Raw genomic sequence first — 18724 nt, 5'->3', positions numbered from 1 at the left:
GAAAGAAAAAGAACACAGAAAATAATCTGATTTTTCCCCTCTTTAAGAATGCTAAAAAACATTTTTTCTTGTCTTTGATTTTCAGTTTCACTATACTAGCCTTAGGTGACTTTTTCTCACTGTTTATCAGGCTTCTTAAATCTGTGCCTTGATATCTTTTGTCAAATTTTTGGAAAGTCATTTGTCATTATCCTTCAAATATTGCTTCAGTTTCTCTTCTCTCTCTTCCCTTTCTGGGACTCCAATTATATATATGGTAGAACTCTTAATTTATTCTCTTTTCTGTATTCTCTCCTTTTTCTCTACAGCTTCAATCTAGATATTTTTTTCTGTCCCTTTCTGAATAACAAATGCTCTCTTCACTGAGTTTAATCTGCTGTTAAATCTACTGTGTCAGTAATTACATTATTGCCTCTCAGCTCCAAACCCACCCTTCTGTACTCTGCTTTGGGATGCTGAACTGGGACTCTGCAAACCACATTTCTGCTTTGTCACTAAGATCTACATTAGGTCATCTGGTTCTACCTTAGGATCTGACAAGAGGAAACACTAGAGGGAGAGTGCAAGATTGGAGGAGGAAAAAGGAACATGTTTCTTACTCTGTATCCTGTGAGTTTCCTATGAGATTTCTTTCTCCTACCAGATCCTTTGAGCATTACCTCCATGCTTCTTGAAATGCCTTTCTGTTGCATCAGCTGAATACTGTTTGCAGTTTTTCCATATGAAGCTAGCAGAGATAACTTCATTGTTCTTCCCTCTGAGGCCACAGAATTTCAGAGATTTAAGTCCCAGACTCAGAAAAACCAACACCAGCTGGCCAGGACCTCCTCCTCAGAAGCCCAAGTTTCAGCTTCACAGGACTCTTCCTCTAAGTTTCTAAGTTTTAATAATGTCAATGTCTTCCCTTCGTTTCCCTATTTCTGTTGTAGGTGCGGTATTAACTCCTTGAAGTTGCTACTTTCATGATATATTAGAGTTATTATCCTACTCTTTTAGTTACTTAGTTAATAAATTTATGCCTAGCTAACCATTCTCTATATTAAACTCCTCTGTTCAAATTACTGATAGTGGTTTTCTCTCCTGGGTCCTGTTACTTCCACTTATTGTGTTCTTATTTTCAGTTGTATTTTTCAATTCTGAAATTAGCATTTGTTTTTTTTTAAGAATTTTTACTTTTCTGATGAAAATTTTCATTTTGTCATCAATATATTGTGTATAAAATCATACATCTTAAGAGTTTGTGTCTGGTACTTCTAATATCTCAATATCTAAATCACCTGTTAGTCTATTTCTACTATCTATTTTGTTTGTATGATTTTTATTGCTTGTTTGTGTTTGATCATTAGGTCTTGTCTCCTGGTATCCCTTGTAACTTAATGATGAACCTTGTATATGAATATTTGTAAAGGCAATTTGAGTCTTTGGATGTATTAGCATCCTCCAGAAGATTTATGCTACTTGTGTCAGGCAATTAAGAGTCAAGAAGATCATCTCAATCAAACAAGGAACTGAGCTGACTTGAAGACAGTTTTCAATATTTCTGGGGCCCAGCTTCTTTTAGTTTGTCTCTATTTCTAGGATATGACCTTCAGGGGTCTCAGCTAAAAGCTAGGGTATTTACATTGGTGACCCTCTTCCTTAATGCGCCCTGAACTCCATTTTTATGTCTTAGCCTTATAAGACATCCAGAAATTATTTTCAGCTTCTCATTTTCTACTTGAGAATCAGCAGATCCCTTGAGGGGTGCTGATTATTGGACTCCCTTCTCTGTTCTTTTCTCCCCTCTGAGATGTCAAGTTGTCACTGCCTTGTTAGCCCTCCTATGCCTTTATGTATATTTTTGAAAAATATATACATTTTATCTAGCTTTAGGAACATTCTTACTCTATTTAGTAATTGTGTTTTTTTTTTTTTACCTGTTCAAAAGATCCCCATCATACTAACCAAGTCAAAGATATTCTCTCTTTGAACAAAGAGTAAATAAAACATTGCAATATTACTTTACTAAAAGAAAATGTCATTTCTCTTTCTTGCTGTACTCTGATAGACTCATGACTCACAGAAAGGAAAGGCTTCTTTTGTCTTCTTACCATGCTCTCCTAATCTCAACTTTACCACTCAAAGTGCATCCTCAACATATTATTACTTCCAAACAAAGATAAATTTTTTAGGAACTGTGATGTCATTTGTTGGAATAATATTTTTTTTCTTGCCCCCACTGTAAAGTCAATGATAATTACATTTACTGTTTTAAAAATTCAATTTCTTGAGGTTTTAAAATAACATTATATGTCTCATGAGGACGACATTCTATATCTACTTCTGTATACCCTATGATGTGTTCACCACCAAAAATTTAGTTTCCATTCGTCACCATACAGTTGACCCCCTTTACCAGTTTTTGCCCTCTCCCCTGCCCTTTCCCCTCTGGTAACCACTGGTCTATTCTCTGTATCTACGTGTTTGTTTTTATTTGGTTTGGTTTGTTCATTTATTTTGTTTTTGTTTGTTTATTATTATTTTTTATATTCCACATATGAGTGAAATAATATGATATTTGTTTTTCTTCTTCTGAGTTATTTCACTTTGTATAATACCCTCCAAGTTCATCCATGTTGCTGCAAATGGCAAAATTTCATTCTTCTTTATGGCTGAGTAGTACTCCACCACATCTTCTTTATCCACTTATCTGTTGATGAACAATTAGAGTTGTTTCCATTTCTTGGCTATTGTAAATGATGCTGCAATGAACATGTGGGTGCAATGAACACGGGGTGCAGATTAGGTTTTGTATTCTTTGGATAAATACCAAGAAGTGTGATAGTTGGATCATATAGTAGTTCTATTCTTAATTTTATGAAGAATGTCCGTACTGTCTTCCCCAGGGGCTGCACCAATTTACATTCCCACCAACATACTGTGAGACTTCCCTTTTATCCACATCCTTGCCAACACTTGTTATTCCTTGTTTTTTTGATAACAGCCATTCTGACAGGTGTGAGGTGATATCTCATCATGGTTTTATAACTGGTGATGTTAAACATCTTTTCATGTACAATATGTACATCTACTTTGGAAAAATATCAGCTCCTTTGTCCATTTTTAAATTAGGTTTGTTGGGGCTTCCCTGGTGGTGCAGTGGTTGAGAGTCCACCTGCCGATGCAGGGGACACGGGTTCGTGCCCCGGTCCAGGAAGATCCCACATGCCACGGAGCGGCTAGACCCCTGAGCCATGGCCGCTGAGCCTGCGCGTCCAGAGCCTGTGCTCTGCAACAGGAGAGGCCACAACAGTGAGAGCACCGCATACCGCAAAAAAAAAAAAAAAAAAAAAAAAAAAAATTAGGTTTGTTGTTGAATAGTATAAGTTCTTTATATATTTTGGATGTTAACCCCTTATCAGATATATAATTTGCAAATATCTTCTCCCATTTGATAGGTTGTCTTTTCACATTATTGATTGTTTCCTTTGCTGCACAGTTTTTTAGTTTGATGTAATCCCATTTGTTTATTTTTGTTTTTGTTTCCCTCACCTGAGGAGACATATCTAGAAAGATACTTCTAAGACTGATGTCGAAGAGTGTACTGCCTATGTTTTCTTCTAGTTTTATTGTCTTAGTTCTTACATTCATGTCTTGAATCCATTTTGTTATCACATTTACTCTTTTTATAATAACTTTTTATTGGAGTATAGTTGATTTACAACGTTGTGTTACTTTCTGCTGGACAGCAAAGATAATCAGTTATACATATACATATATCCACTCTTTTCTAGATTCTTTTCCCATATGGATCATTACAGAGTACTGAGTAGTTATTAGTTACAGGTTATAGTAGGTCCTTATTAGTTACCTATTTTATATATAATACTGTGTGTATGTCAACCCCAATCCCACAGTTTATCCCTCCCTCCCTCTCCCACCTGGTAACCATAATATTTACTCTTGATCCTGGCTTTGAGTCAGAGGAAAGACCTATAAGAAGTTATTTGCACATGTAAAAGATGATGATTCTCAGCCTTTATTTACAATTCATCAATTACTTAGTTCAGCTTTCCCCAGATTTGCCTAAAGTTAAGAAGCATCCTCTCAGTTTCTTTTTAGAAATTCAGACCTCACTTCTGGAAAGCCTGAATTAGTAGGTCTGGACTGTGGTCTAGTGATTCTTCTGACAAGACAAGTTTGGGAAATAGTGATCTGGTTATTACTACATCACAGGAGAGCCAATTAACAATTAAAACAGCCTTACAAATCACTAAATATAGTAGAAAAATGATACTGACCTTGCATATTATTTAAATATTAGACAAATTTTCAGCTCGAATGAAGCTGTGTTGCACATACATATCCAATTGAAGAATTAGGGCAATTATTTTTATAATTTAGGCCACCATCACTCCCTGCCACCCCCCCCCAATCCATTAACACATAAATATATCCTTAAATGATTTGTTGGTTTTGGAAGACGAAAAGATAGTAGAAAGATGACTGGTGAATAATGAAGAGAACTTCTTTAAATAATTTAACTGAATAATTTTATGTCATCTATGTGCACATGGAGTTTTGGGTTTCTCTGGTTGAACATATATACATTTGAGATATTTGCAGTCAATATTGTTGCATGTTAACTTAAATGAGTTTGCATGTATTTCTAAAGTTCTATGAAATAACTAATATACATCCAACTTTTAGCTACAGTAATAACTAATAAATTACATCTATTTTAAGATGTGAGTCTATTTTAAAGTCTGTTATAGTACTGATAGACATGCTTCCCCAAAATTTTAGAAATGTAAGTTTCAGTATCCATTGCAGGTGGGGTATTATTGTTTTACCTATATGTCAGACATTTTCACTAATATGCAAAATAAGCCATAAATTCAACCAATGTAGTTTTTTCCCCCTCCTTATTTACTAAGTTGTATGCAATGCTACTTAACTATCTGGGTAATACAGGTTTATTTCAACTATTGTCAGAAAGAAGTTAGAGAGTCCCTTTCTCTTATTCAAGTTCGATTTCCTATAGTACTGCAAGTATGTTTATATAACTTGAACATGGCTAGAAATATTCCTTAGAGAAATTATACTGTTTTTACAGCTTATGGTGTTTCAGTATAGACATTTTAAAAAGCAAGAGAGTTAATTTAGATACTTTGAAATGACTATGTTAATATGAGCTTGAGATTTGTTTTCAAAAACAAATTTATGTCAATAGAAAAACCTTGGATGTTGTAACCAATTGGTCGAAGGAGTGAGAAATGTTAGTCTATGATATCATTTTACTAACATTGAAGCCATACAGGCTTATGATATAGGCCGTATTGAAAAAGATGCAGGAGTTGGTCAAGTTTAAGTTATTTAAAGTTAGATGGAGTGAACTCTTACTAATTTTAGTGACCAAATAAATGAAATACTAAGTCAAGTAACCTAGCAGATATGGGTCAGTGTTCAGGCTTTTTTGAACAGATAAAAGAAGTTGGTGACATAAAAGGGTTGCAGGTCACATGAACACTTCTTTTAAGTCACGGAGTCACTGCCATAGCAATTTTAAATAGAGTTCGGTGTGTTCCTGCAAGGTCATGGCTGAAATTCAATTGGTGCTTGAGTTGAAATGTCTGCTCGTTATGCCACTTTAAGCATCTGAGGTGGTCTCCCCTTCAACTGCTTAGGGTGACAAAGTTGCTTTCCTAGTTTATTATCAACTTCAATCCTGGAAAATTTTAGAATTAAGTGTAGAAGTGTTACAGAGACCTAAACACATTGTTTATTTCTTTGCTTCATTCAGGTTTTTCCTGAAATATTGTCTCATAACAGATTCAGGTTTCCTAAAACAGGAAATCCCATCCATTTCCTTATTGTGCTTTATTTTTTCTATAGCATCTATTACTACCTATTATATATTATACTTTATATAATATATTTATTTAAGTTATTTGGCTCTTTTTTCCATTGGGATGTAAATTCCTCTACGGTGTGGACTTTTATTTTTTTCATTGCTATATCCCCAACACATAGAGTAGTGTACCCTGCTGTTACACAATAAACTGTTGTTAAATGAATGAAAATGACTACTGGAGTCACTGTAAAAAGGAGGTCTTACTTTTCAGGCTTCTAAAGCAATCCAAGGAAGCTAAAAATGAAGAAATAATTCCTTAGCATTACTTTGTCTTTAAAATTACAGAACAGCATTTTTATTTTGAGTAGTATTTCTTCCAGTGACTACCCGTTCTTTTCTTATAGTTCTCCAGTTCTAAAAGGTATGGTAGAGGTGGTAATTATGTATTTTTGTATTTTAGTCATCCATAAAACAAGTTAAGCAAACAAACATATTAAAAGCCTTATAATGTTCCAGGCACCCTACTAGATGCTCTAGATTTGAAGGTAAAGGACATGTCCTTGTCCTTTAAGAGTTTTTCTAGTCTTGTAGAGGAGGCAGCAAGAAAACAAACACTTAGAACATGATGCAATAAGACATCTGCACAGAGTGTGAAGAGAGTCCAGAAGTAAGGCATGTAATCTAGAACAAGAGTGTCAGCAAAGATTTGCTAGAATAGATGCTACTTTAACTCAGCTTTGACTGATAAACATAATAAAAATATTAACAATCATCATTCATTGAGTGCTTATTATATGTCAGGCAATTTACAACCCTGATGTCATTATATCCTTTCAAGAATCTTCATGTGGTAAATATTATTATTCTTATATTACAGAAGAGGAAATTATGTTTAGAAATACTGAATTAGTAATTTGCCCAAGATTACATAGGCAGTTCAGTGTCAAAACAGAAAGCTGGGATGAGATGATGACACCAGCACAAAGGAAACATTTACAAAATACAAAGGTGTAACAGAACATGACAAGGCAGGAACTAACGGGACTGAATCAGGTATTCTTTGGAAGCTGAGGGAAGTAGCAATAATTTGATATAATGTTGCAGATGAAAACAGAGCCAGATCATAATGGACAAGGATCACTCCAAGAATTTTGAAGTTTATACTGGTTTTGACTCAATATTCCGAAGAATTGTTTATTAGGTCTGCACAGAAATTGGTGGAAAAGTTTGAGATATTAAACGTCCCTTATTTAGTAATTTCTTATTCTTTAGACTAGTGAATTTATTGATTTATTGATTTATATTTTTTGAAAAGCACTTGTTAACATTTAATGAATCTTCCACCATGTGGCTTCAAGCTACCAGGACACAAGCCCCACCCACATCCTTAATCTTCTCTTCAGCTCTTCTGCTGAAGAATTTGACCTTCACGATGACAGGTTGCTTTGGAAGCTTCCCCTTCCCCAGAACTTTGTAGTAGCCCAATAGCACCATATAAATGATAGGAGCAGCTCCAGTCTTGTTCTTCGCAGCATTTACCCAAGTCTGCTCACTGACCAAGGTCCATAATTTATCAAGGTTGACAGTTGGGCAGAAGTTCTGGTTCCTCTTTAAGTGGTAATGCCTCATACCAATTTTCTCAAGGTAGCCTGGTAGCAGGTGATCCTGTGGCAATGCATGCCACCAGCATTACCCTGGACTTCTGGTTGCTTCCGGTGTTTGCCGATGTGGCCGTGGCCGTGGCTGTGGCTCACTTGGCCCCTAACAGACTAGAGAATTTAAACAAGTGTTTTGTCTATGAGTTTGTGAAAAAGACTGAGAAGGAAGGAGAGGGAGAAGGTTTAAAAGGGTTTGAAAAGCAGTGTTTCTACAGAGAGCTTGCTGCCTCTTAAGCTTTTTGAGATTTAAGGGATGATCCATGAACTAATATTTATTTTCATTCTACCATATATCAGAGAATGGGCTTGGATTTTCACATGTCAACTCAATGATCCTCACAATCATCCTGCAAAGTAGGAATATTACTTCCATTCTGTGGTTGAGGAAACTGAGCATATGAGCTAAGGATCTTGCCAAAGGTCACATGGCCGTCAATAGCAAAGTCAGATTTTAAACCTATTTCAAGACTCAAGCTCTTTCTAGCTTAAGCTGCTTTCATCTCTTGAGACAGTGTTTTCCAACCCTTTAGGTCAAGACTTGAAGGATCATGGAATCAACTTAGTGGTTCTTAAATAGCATTTGAAAGAAATACAAAGATTAGAATAAAATAAAATAAAGGGTATCAGAGTGCACTACACATAGTAAGGGTCAACACTGGTTGAAATTCTTGCTTCAGTTGGACATACACATGTATAAACATAAATATTGGTGTGTCCTGAGTTGTGATGGGAAATATACTCTTACTGAGTTTTCAAAAGTTTGAAAAACTCATCTAGTGAAATAAAGATCAGATCACAGCTACTACGTTAACTCATTTCTTATTTCATCCTATGAAGTTGAATGTTCATAGGTAACCGACAGGACACCACACCTCACAGCAAGGGTAGAATAGAAAAGAGAAGCAGAAAACTTCATGAGGGCTGAAGGAGGACAGCGGACCTTCATTTCAGTCATGGCAAACTACAAGACTTCTTTAGTTTAACCCTTCACCTGCCATGTCAAGGGAAGATAGTAGTAATTACATTTTCAAGGAAAATGTATGTGTGGGTCATTTATTGAGGTGATAAATTGAGGGGGGTTCCCCACCTCCTCCTTCCCACCTCCCTCTGGATTTTTGACCTGTAATGAAAGAGAAAGAGGTATAACATTTGAAATTGAAGTGTATGCTAATATTCATACTTATTGAACACATGTGCTTTTGCAGATTTATTATTTATACTGTATAGAATTATATATAAAATCCAACTAAACTCCGTGTGTGGTGTTAAGTTACAATCTGTTTCTCTTTGGAATCCCATTCTGTGTACAAACATTTTTACAAAACATGTGGATTAGTAGTAGGAGTAGATGGTTTAAAAACGTTATGTTAAAGCAACACCTTAAGTCAACATGTTGAAAGAATGAGAAAATCAAAATAGTACTGTAGTTCCCTTACTGGTGGAAATAAGAGGGGAATCCTAGGATGCGGGGAATATATAGATTTCTCTGTAAGTTTACAAATGTCCCAGCAGTTGTTAATTTCTCCTGGAAGAACCTTAGATACACTAAATTTCTCAATAAATATTATTTTACATTTTAGCAAATAAACTTAACTACTTACCTAGTAAACAAGGTTTTAAATTTGCCATTTTCCTCTTTTCCCTTTTTATATTCAAATATTAGTGCTAGTGTTGTTTTGAAGAGCCTAGATTTTACTCTGTACCATATTTAAATTTTATAAGTCTGAATAAATTATTGTAACCAGCTAGTTGTGTTAATTATATTTGCGTTTCTAAGTAGTCAGATTTTAGAGGATTAAAACACAGAAAATTTAATTGCATAGTGTCAACCATTTCCAAATGCATGATGATACCAAGCAGAGTGGACTTAGGTATAATGAAATAAACAATTCTATGTGTGTGTCACTGACACCATAAGATATTTAAATTTATCTAAACCAACTCTTTCCGTAGTGTTGCCTACTATAAATTAATATAGAAAGCCCTTAGGATGCTTGGCCAGTGATATGGAAATTGACACAGTAAATATTTGTTTCATGTTCTGGGAATTGTGTACACTGCAGATCAGTTGTGTTTAATCATTACCATTTGGCCAATTTTGCTTTTTTCAGAAGAAAGATAATTATGTATTGGATATGGCAGTCTTGGTGCTTGTTAAACACATAGCTCTTTTAGGCTTATACTGCCCACCTCGAGTCCCTTGCTCAGGAGGTGAAAGCTATAATTTGTGCAGAGAAAGGGAATTTGTTGTCTCAAATAACTGAGAAGTAAAAAATAGGGTAAATTCAAGCATGGTTGGATTCAGAAACCTACTTATTGGATTTAGTAGCCGGTTTCTATCTGTTGCCCAGATTGGCCATGTTTTGGCTCCATTTTCAGGATCAGTGTGGTCACAAGATGGTAGCAGCTGCGCCAGCCTCACATCTCCTCAAGTCAAAGCCAAACCGAAGGGGGAAATGTCCTTTCTGTTGAAATATCTCTTTCTGGTTATTCAAGTAAAAGTCCTGAGATTAGCTCTGATTTATTCTGACTAACTTGGCTTGAGTTAAGTGCCTATTCTTGGATCAATCTTTGTAGCCAGGGGAATTCGAAGTTCTGATTAGCTGAACTTGGGCCTTATGTTCCATCCCTGGACCCAGGAATTGAGGTTGGATTCAAAGCACATGGATTGAAAGTTGGGAAGGGGTATTGTTTTTAGAATAAAGAGGAGTGGGCTGCTGGAGAACAAAAAATATTCACAATTCTCAGATCATTTTTATTTTCTTTAAGCTAATTCAATATTTTTAAAATAAGAATGGGAAATATATGTATATTTATCAGTTTCAATCTAGGGAGAATATATATGGAATGGGCCAGTCACTTACTGACTTTATGATCTTGTGCGGATCAAAATATCTTTGATCCTTGTTCTCCTCAGTGGCAAATGGGGATAATATTGTCTTTCTACTACCTCACAGGTGGTTGTGAAGACCTAAACAGATAATGCTTCTAATAAAAATCATAATATCTAATATTTAATGAGCAGTTTGTCCAGAAATTACATTGTTACATCCCTATAATCATTCTGTACAGTAGATACTACTATAATACTTATTTTTAAATGACCTAAGGCTTACAGAGGTTAAGTAACTTGCCCAGTATCAATCACACAGTAGTTAAATGACTGAGTCAGTACTCATGTCTATCTGGCTACCAAGTTCATCCTAATAGCCACCATGATACAGATATAGGGGACTGTCATTGGATTCTTCAATTCTAAGAGTCACATGTTTTCACATTTCAGCATTTTAAAAAACCAGTATGTGCCTTACAGCTGATGGTAAGAGGACAATCATGATGTAGTAGTTGTTGTCTGCTTATGTGTAAATTGGTTACCGTTAGTCTTATTGTTATTTCAATTGAGTCGGCTACATGTGTTGAGTTTAAATGCTATACAAATATTAAAATATTACATTATCATTTGGCATTGAAATAGAAATTTATCTAATAGAAAGACACAGAAACAGAGTAATGAAGCATAAATGTGATACAGTGAAGTAATATCCATCGCCAGAGGAATAGCCAGTTTCACACTTTCTTATAAGGCAATGACCACATGCTTTATGGGATCTTAGAAAGGAAGATCCCCAAAAGTAGAAGCTACCTTATGTTTTCTCCTGATATATGTGTTAAAGGACTGCCTGTCAAATGACATTTACCAAAGCAATAATGAATTTATTTTGCTTATATTTTGCTTTCTATGTAGGAATATGGTGATAAATATCTATGTCCAAGTAAGTCACAAAAATCTCTTTTTTAAAATATAGAACACAATATTAAGTGACAAGAAGCTTTGTGCCATAGTTTAATTGGCATTGGTCTTCCATTTTATTGTGTATAAAACATTTGTGTTTCTTACAGTTTATGGAGTTTAAATTCTATAAAATATGACATTATTGTATTGTAGAAATAAGAGAAAGGTTTTTTTTAAACATCTTTATTGGAGTATAATTGTTTGACAATGTTGTGTTAGTTTCTGCTGTATAACAAAGTGAATCAGCTATACGTATACATATATCCTCATATGCCCTCCCGTTTGAGCCTCCCTCCCAACCTCCCTATCCCATCCAACTAAGTGGTCACAAAGCACCGAGCTGATCTCCCTGCGCTATGCAGCTGCTTCCCACTAGCTATCTATTTTACATTTGGTAGTATATATATGTCAATGCTACTCTCTCACTTCCTCCCAGCTTACCCTTCTCCCTCCCTGTGTCCTCAAGTCCATTCTCTACATCTACATCTTTATTCCTGCCCTGCCCCTAGGTTCATAAGAATCCTTTTTTTTTTTTAGATTCCATACATATATGTTAGCATATGGTATTTGTTTTTCTCTTTGTGACTTACTTCACTCTGTATCAGAGACTCTAGGTCCATCCACCTCACTACAAATAACTCAATTTCATTTCTTTTTATGGCTGAGTAATATTCCATTGTATATATGTGCCACATCTTCTTTATCCATTCATCTGTTGATGAACACTTAGGTTGCTTCCATGTCCTGGCTATTGTAAATAGTGATGCAATGAACATTGTGATACATGTCTCTTTTTGAATTATGGTTCTCTCAGGGTATATGCCCAGTAATGGTATTGCTGGGTTATATGTAGTTCTATTATTAGTTTTTTAAGGAACCTCCATACTGTTCTCCATAGTGGCTATATCAATTTACATTCCCAGCAACAGTGCAAGAGTGTTCCCTTGTCTCCACACCCTCTCCAGCATTTACTGTTTGTAGATTTTTTGATTATGGCCATTCTGACTGGTCTGAGGTGATACTTCACTGTAGTTCTGATTTGCATTTCTCTAATGATTAGTGATGTTGAGCATCCTTTCACGTGTTTGTTGGCAATCTGTATATCTTCTTTGGAGAAATGTCTGTTTAGGTCTCCTGTCCATTTTTGTATTGGGTTTTTTGTTTTCTTGTTATTGAGTTGTATGAACTGCTTGTGTATTTTGGAGATTAATCCTTTGTCAGTTGCTTCATTTGCAAATATTTTCTCTCATTCTGAGGGTTGTCTTTTGGTCTTATTTATGGTTTACTTTGCTGTGCAAAAGCTTTTAAGTTTCATTAGGTTCCATTTGTTTATTTTTGTTTTTATTTCCATTCCTCTAGGAGGTGGATCAAAAGGGATCTTGGTGTGGCTTCCCTGGTGGTACAGTGGTTGAGAGTCTGCCTGCTGATGCAGGGGATGCGGGTTCATGCCCCAGTCCGGGAGGATCCCACATGCCATGGAGCAGCTGGTCCCGTGAGCCATGGCCGCTGAGCCTGCACGTCTGGAGCCTGTGCTCCGCAATGGGAGAGGCCACAACACTGAGAGGCCCGCGTAATGCAAAAAAAAAAAAAAAAGGGATCTTGCTGTGATGTATGTCATAGAGTGTTCTGCCTATGTTTTCCTCTAAGAGTTTAATAGTGTCTGGCCTTACAAGTAGTTTTTTAATCCATTTTGTGTTTATTTTTGTATACTGTGTTTGGGAGTGTTCTAATTTCATTCCTTTACATGTAGCTGTCCAGTTTCCCCAGCACCATTTAATAAAGCGCCTGTCTTATCTCCATTGTATATTCTTTCCTCTTTATCAAAGATAAGGTAACCATATACGTGTGGGTTTATCTATGGGCTTTCTATCCTGTTCCATTCACTCTACTTCTATTTTTGTGCCAGTAGCATACTGTCTTGAATACTGCAGCTTTATAGTATAGTCTGAAGTTAGGGAGCCTGATTCTTCCAGCTCCAATTTCCTTTCTCAAGATTGCTTTGACTTTTCAGGGTCTTTTGTGTTTCCATACAAATTGTGACATTTTTTGTTCTATTTCTGTGAAAATGCCATTGGTAGTTTGATAGGGATTACAATGAATCTGTAAATTGCTTTGGGTAGTATAGTCATTTTCACAGTGTTGATTCATGCTATCCAAGAACATGGTATATCTCTCCATCTATTAGTATCATCTTTGATTTCTTTCAACAGTGTCTTATACTTTTCTGCATACAGGTCTTTTGTCTCCTTAGGTAGGTTTATTCCTAGGTATTTTATTCTTTTTATTGCAATGGTAAATGGGAGTGTTTCCTTAAGTTCTCTTACAGAGTTTTCATCATTAGTGTATTGGAATGTAAGAGATTTCTGTGCATTAATTTTGTATCCTGCTACTTTACCAAATTCATTGATTAGCTCTAGTAGTTTTCTGGTAGCATCTTTAGGATTCTCTATGTATAGTATCATGTCATCTGCAAACAGTGACAGTTTTACTTCTTCTTTTCCTATTTGGATTCCTTTTATTTATTTTTCTTCTCTGATTGTTGCGGCTAAACTTCCAAAACTATGTTGCATAATAGTGGTGAGTGTGGGCAACCTTGTCTTGTTCCTGATCTTAGAGGAAATGGTTTCAGTTTTTCACCATTGAGGATGACGTTGGCTGTGGGTTGGTCATATATGGCCTTTATTATGTTGAGGTAGGTTCCCTCTATGACTACGTTCTGGAGAGTTTTTATCATAAATCAGTGTTGAATTTTGTTAAAAGCCTTTTCTGCATCTATTGACATTATCACATTGTTTTTATTCTTCAATTTGTTAATATGGTGTAACACATTGATTGATTTGCATATATCAAAGAATCCTTGCATTCCTGGGTTAAACCCCACTTGATCATAGTGTATGATCCTTTTAATGTGCTGTTGGATTCTGTTTGCTAGTATTTTGTTGAGGATTTTTGCATCTATGTTCATCAGTGATATTGGCCTATAGTTTTCTTTTTTTGTGACCTCTTTGGCTTTGTATCAGGGGGATGGTGGCCTCGTAGAATGAGTTTTTGAGTGTTCCTCCCTCTATTATATTTTGGAAGAGTTTGCAAAGGATAGGTGTTAGCTCTTCTCTAAATGTTTGATAGAATTCGCCTGTGAAGCCATGTGGTCCTGGGCTTTTGTTTGCTGGAAGATTTTTAATCACAGTTTCAACTTCAGTGCTTGTGGTTCCTCTGCTTATATTTTCTATTTCTTCCTGGTTCAGTCTAAGAAGGTTGTGCTTTTCTAAGAATTTGTCTATTTTTTACAGGTTGTCCAATTTATTGGCATATAGTTGCTTGTAGTAATTTCTCATGATTCATTGTATTTCTGCAGTGTCAGTTGTTACTTCTCGGTTTTCATTTTTAATTCTGTTCATTTCAGTCTTCTCCCTTTTTTTCTTGGTGAGTCTGGGTAATGGTTTATCAATTTTGTTTATCTTCTCAAAGAACTAGCTTTTAGTTTTATTGATATTTACTATTGTTTCCTTCATTTCTCTTTCACTTATTTCTGATCTGATCTTTATGATATCTTTCCTTCTGCTAACTTTGGGGGTTTTTTTGTTCTTCTTTCTCTAGTTGCTTTAGGTGTAAGATTAGGTTGTTTATTTGAGATTTTTCTTGTTTCTTGAGGTAGGATTGTATTGCTATAAACTTCTCTCTTAGAATTGCTTTTGATGCATCAAATAGGTTTTGGGTCATCGTGTTTTCATTGTCATTTGTTGCTAGGTATTTTTTGATTTCCTCTTTGATTTCTTAGTGCTCTCTTGGTTATTTAGTAGTGTACTGATTAGCCTCCATGTGTTTGTATATTTTACAGTTTTTTTTTTCCTGCAATTGATATCTTGTCTCATAGCATTGTGGTTGGAAAAAATGCTTGATATGATTTCAATTTTCTTAAATTTCCAAAGGCTTGATTTGTGACCCAAGGTATGATCTGTCCTGGAGAATGTTCCATGAGCACTTGAGAAGAAAGTGCATTCTGTTGTTTTTGGATGAAATGTCCTATAAATATCAATTAAGTCCATGTTGTTTAATGTGTCATTTAAAGCTTGTGTTTCCTTATTTATTTTCATTTTGGATGATCTTTCTATTGGTGAAAGTGGAGTGTTAAAGTTCCCTACTATTATTGTGTTCCTGTCAATTTCCCCTTTTATGGCTGTTAGTATTTTCCTTATGTATTGAGGTGTTCCTATATTGGGTGCATGAATATTTACAATTGTTATATTTTCTTCTTGGATTGATCCCTTGATCATGAAATAGTGCGTGTCTTTGTCTCTTGTAATAGTCTTTATTTTAAAGTCTATTTTATCTGATATGAGTATTGCTACTCCAGCTTTCTTTTGATTTCCATTTTCATGGAATATCTTTCTCCATCTCCTCACTTTCAATCTGTATGTGTCCCTAGGTCTGAAATTGGTCTCTTGTAGACAGCCTATATAGAGGTCTTGTATTTGTATCCATCCAGCCAGTCAATGTCTTTTCGTTGGAGCATTTAATCCATTTACATTTAATGTAATTATCGATATATATGTTCCTATTACAATTTTCTTCATTGTTTTGGCGGGCTTTTCCTTCTCTTGTGTTTCCTGCCTAAAGAAATTCCTTTAGCATTTGTTGTAAAGTTGGTTTGGTGGTGCTGAATTCTCTTAGCTTTTGCTTGTCTGTAAAGGTTTTCATTTCTCCATGAATCTGAATGAGATCCTTGCTGGGTAAAGTAATCTTGGTTGTAGGTTTTTCCCTTTCATCTCTTTAAATATGTCCTGCAACTCCATTCTGGCTTGCAGAGTTTCTGCTGAAAGATCAGCTGTTAACCTTACGGGGATTCCCTTCTATGTTATTTGTTGCTTTTCCCTTGCTGCTTTTAATATTTTTTGTTTGTTATTTATTTTTGATTGTTTGATCGATATGTGTCTTTGCATATTCCTCCTTGTATTTATCCTGTATAGGACTGTCTGTGCTTCCTGGACTTGATTTACTATTTCCTTTCCCATGTTAGGGAAGTTTTCAACTATAATCTCTTCAAATATTTTCTCAGACCCTCTCTTTTTCTGTTTTTCTTCTGGGACCCCTTTAATTTGAATATTGGTGTGTTTGATGTTGTCCCAGAAGTCTCTGAGACTGTCCTCAAGTCTTTTCATTCGTTTTTCTTTACTCTGATCTGCAGTCGTTGTGTCCACTATTTTATCTTTCAGGTCACTTATCCATTCTTCTGCCTCAGTTATTCTGCTATTGATTCCTTCTAGAGAATTTTTAATTTCATTTATTGTGTTGTTCATCATTGTTTGTTTGCTCTTTTGCTCTTCTAGGTCCTTGTTAAACCAATTTTTGTATTTTCTCCATTCTATTTCTATGATTTTGGTCACCTTTACTATCATTATTCTGAATTCTTTTTCTGGTGGACTGCTTATTTCAACTTCATTTGTTTAGTCTGGTGAGTTTTTACCATGCTCCTTCATCTACTGCATATTTCTGTCTTGTCACCATGTTTAACTTGCTGTGTTTGGGGTCTCCTTTTTACAATCTGCTGGTTCATGTTTCCTGTTGTTTTTTGTTTCTGCCCCCAGTGGGTGAGGTTGATTCAGTGGCTTATGTAGGCTTCCTGGTGGAGGGGCTCCTGCCTGTGTTCTGGTGGGTGGGACTGGATATTTTCTTTCTAGTGTGCATGACTGTGTCCGGTGGTGTGTTTTGAGGTGTCTGTGAACTTGTTATAATTTTAGGCAGCCTCTCTGCTAATGGGTAGGGTTGTATTCCTGTCTTGCTAGTTGCTTGGCATGGGATGTCCAACACTGGAGCTTGTGGGCCATTGGAGCTGGATCTTAGCATTGAGATGGAGATGTCTGGCAGAATTCTCACTAACTGATATTACTTTGGGCCAGGAGGTCTCTGGTGGTTCAATGCTCTGAACTCGGCTCTCCCACCTCAGAGGCTCAGGCCTGACACCAGGCTGGAACACCAAGACCCTGTCAGCCACACGGCTCAGAATAAAAGGGAAAAATGAAAGAAAAAAAATATTAAAATAAAAACATTAAAAAAACCCAGTAATAATAATAAAAAAAGAGAGCAACAAAACGAATAAACAAATCCACCTAAGATAACAAGCGCTAAAAAGTATACTAAGAGAAATATAAAAATCTGAAACAAATCAGTCACAGACAGCAAATCCCAAGTGTACAGTTGCTTGTGAAGCCCACCACCTCTGTTTTGGGATGATTTGTTGTCTATTCAGGTATTCCACAGATGCAGGGTACATCATGTTGATTGTAGGAATTTAATCTGCTCCTTCTGAGGCTGCATGGAGAAATTTCCCTTTCTCTTCTTTGTTCGCACAGCTCCTGGGGTTCAGCTTTGGTTTTGGCCTCGCCTCTGCATGTAGGTCACCCTCAGGCATCTGTTTCTGCCCAGACAGGATGGGGCTAAAGCAGGGCTGATTAGGAGGCTCTTGCTCATTCATGCCAGGGTGAGGGAGGGGTATAGTAGTTATAATTGAAATATGGAGTGAGCCTGCTGTGGCAAAGGCCAACATGATGTTGCAACAGCCTGAGGAGCACCGTGTGTTCTCCCAGGGAACTTGTCCCTGGATCACAGGACCCTGGCAGTGTAATTCTGCGCAGGCTCCTGGTGTGTGTGTGTGTGTGTGTGTGTGTGTGTGTGTGTGTGTGTGTGTGTGTGTGTGTGCGCATGGATAGTGACCTGTGTTTGCATACAGGATTCTTGGTGTCTGCAGCAGCAGCATTAGCATTTCATGCCCATCTCTGAGGTCTGTGCTGATAGCTGTGGCTCATGCCCATCTCTGGAGCTCATTTAGGCTGCGCTCTGACTTCTGTGGGCAGACAGGGAAGGAATCCCCTCTCCTTGTGCACCCCGAAACAATGGTCTCTTGCCTCTTAGGCAGGTCCAGACTTTTTCCTGGACTCCCTCCTGGCTAGCTGTGGTGCACTGACCCCCTTCAGGCTGTGTTCACGCAGTCAACCCCAGTCTTCTCCCTGGGGTCTGACTTTCAAAGCCCAAGTCTCAGCTCCCAGCCCCCACCCACCCTGGTGGGTGAGCAGACAAGCGTCTCAGGCTGGTGAATGCTGGTTGGCACTGATCCTCTGTGTGGGAATCTCTCTGCTTTGCCCTTTGCAACCCTGTTGCTGCTTTCTCCTCTGTGGTTCTGAAGTTTCACCCTGCCCACTGCCTGTCTCCACCAGTGAAGGGGCTTCCTAGTGTGTGGAAATTTTCCTCCTTCACAGCTCCCTCCCAGAGGTGCAGGTCCCATGCCTATTCTTTTGTCTCTGTTTTTTCCTTTTTCTTTTGCTCTACCCAGTTACATTGGGGGCGGGGGTTATTGCCTTTTGGGAAGTCTGAGGTCTTCTGCCTGCATTCAGTAGGTGTTCTATAAGAGTTGTTCCACATGTAGATGTATTTTTGGTGTATCTG

At 36.8% G+C, this 18724-nt stretch overlaps 1 pseudogene; it reads right to left on the bottom strand.

Moving 5' to 3' along the window:
• Window positions 1-7186: 7186 nt before the first annotated feature.
• LOC115856558 (large ribosomal subunit protein uL15-like) overlaps window positions 7187-18724 on the bottom strand; it is a 33799-nt pseudogene continuing 22261 nt past the window's right edge.

The sequence above is a fragment of the Globicephala melas genome, chromosome 17 (assembly GCF_963455315.2).
Source record: "Globicephala melas chromosome 17, mGloMel1.2, whole genome shotgun sequence".
Lineage (NCBI taxonomy): Eukaryota > Metazoa > Chordata > Mammalia > Artiodactyla > Delphinidae > Globicephala > Globicephala melas.
This window is presented reverse-complemented; position numbering and strand designations above follow the sequence as displayed.